We start from the raw sequence: 2,110 nt of genomic DNA, 5'->3' as shown, positions 1-2,110 counted from the left end.
AGAGGCCTTCACTTGCCAACCATAAGAGATTTAAGAACTTTTATGCTTTTTTTACTATTTAACTAGGGAAAGCTTCAAAAAGATAATCGTCAAGCTATCTTCAAACATGTAAATTAGTTCACATTTCCTGATTGAACATACAGAGGTTTAAAAAATCGCAAAGTGTGAGAAAAGTGGTTATACGGTGCATTTAGGAGGGTATTAATCAAACATTCCTCATCTGTCTCCATTTTGTCCAGTAGGGGTTCCCCAGTCCTCACCCAGGCAGTGGCGTTCAAGATTTGAACTTTTACCTTGTTACTTAACTCTGACAGACAGCTTTCAGCAACATTCTGCAATTTCACCAGTTTTCCCTCTCCCCACTTTTACCACTCAGCACAGTAACCTTTGACATCCATATCATGTTGGAAGTTATACTCATCAGTGTTCTTTGCTTCCTCTTAAGATAAAACAAATGACCTGCATCTGGTGGGTTATGAGGGGAAAACTCCTGTGGTGTGAACTTTGACCCAAGGTTAAAGACAAGTGGAGGCAGAGATTACCAGTACAGTTACTCTAATTTCCAAGTAAAGTGTGGTTTAAATATATACATATTATTATTAATCCTATCAAACAGTTACCGGTAAATCATTATTTGCAAATTTACTTTTATTTTGTCTGTTAGTAACTCAAGCTGCTCCATTGAGATAAAATTGTAATCATTAATATTTGTTATAGCTACTCCTTGAATTTGAAACAGATCATTTGCATTGCACTTTTTAACCAAGCTTTCTTTTTTTTTATTAAGTATTGGGGGCTTGCATTTTATTCTGAAATTTTTTCTGAAAAAAAAATGTTACCACAATCTGCAGAAAATGCTTGAGAATTATATAAATCCATCAAAAATAAATGGATTCATACATGAGTGTGTTTTGTCCATGCACCTTTTATTGTAGATATATTCACCCACGGTTGAAACAGTGTCACAGAGATAAGAAAACAGCATTGACCCTCTGTTCCTCTTAAAGCTTTGTATTATGACTGGGTTGGGTCATATTATTCAGCGCTTTTTAATTCCCTGTCACAGAGTGTGCTATATTATTGGTAAGGGGGGAAGAAAAATATTTTAAACAATCTTATGTTGTGTGTTTAACCCCTGTCTACCATAAAACACATAAAATGAATGCTTAAAAATCTATTATTCTTCCATAAATTAAACTTGGGTAAACTGCAGTTTTCCCTTTTTACTTTTTAGAGATTAGGTTATGATTGTAATAAAAAAAATTGTGATTTAGATTGGCTAATTGATGCGTTAAAGCATAACATGTCCACACCATTACCTATGACAACAAGATAAATATTGATGAGTATGCAATGACTGTGTCAGCCTATACAAACAAATGCATTGAAGACGTCAGCATCACAAAGAACATCACCACCCAGGCCAACAAACGACCCTGGATGAATGGGGAGGTTTGGAGATCTCTAAAAGCATGAAACTCAGCTTCAACTCTGGTGATAGGAAGGCACTGAGAACAACGCGTGCCAACTTGAACTTTGCCAACAGATCAGCAAAGCAGAACCAGAGCCGGAAGATCCAGGATCTTTTCCACAACGTCAGCAGCACCAGGTGGATGTAGCAAGGAATACAGGTGATCACAGACTACAACACACCCTTTCCCCTTGGTAGATGCTGCAAACACTGATTTCCTAAATTAATCAAACAACTTCTTTCGAAGGTTTGAGGCACTAAACAGCACTCCAGCAGTAGTCGTTCCTCACCAGGGGTAGGAGGCACTCAACCTTGACATAGCTGAAGTGTAGAAAAGCTCTGAGGAGAGTGACCCAAGAAAGACCGCAGGCCCCAATAACATACCTGGGCGGGTGTTCAAGAAGTGTGCAGATCAGGTGGCTGGTGCCCTCACAGATATTTTCAACACCCCTCTGGACCAATCCATAGTGCCAGCATGCTTCAAGTCTGCCACCATCATTCCGGTCCCAAAAAAGCCTCTGGCCACCTCACTCAAAGACTATTGGTCTGTCGCAATGACTCCTATCACAATGAAGTGCTTTCAAATGATTAAAGATTTATATATATATATATATATATATATATATATATATATATATA

The sequence above is a fragment of the Cyprinodon variegatus genome, unplaced genomic scaffold, assembly GCF_000732505.1.
Source record: "Cyprinodon variegatus isolate N-32 unplaced genomic scaffold, C_variegatus-1.0 Scaffold490, whole genome shotgun sequence".
NCBI classification, from domain to species: domain Eukaryota; kingdom Metazoa; phylum Chordata; class Actinopteri; order Cyprinodontiformes; family Cyprinodontidae; genus Cyprinodon; species Cyprinodon variegatus.
Note: the sequence above shows the minus strand (reverse complement) of the source record.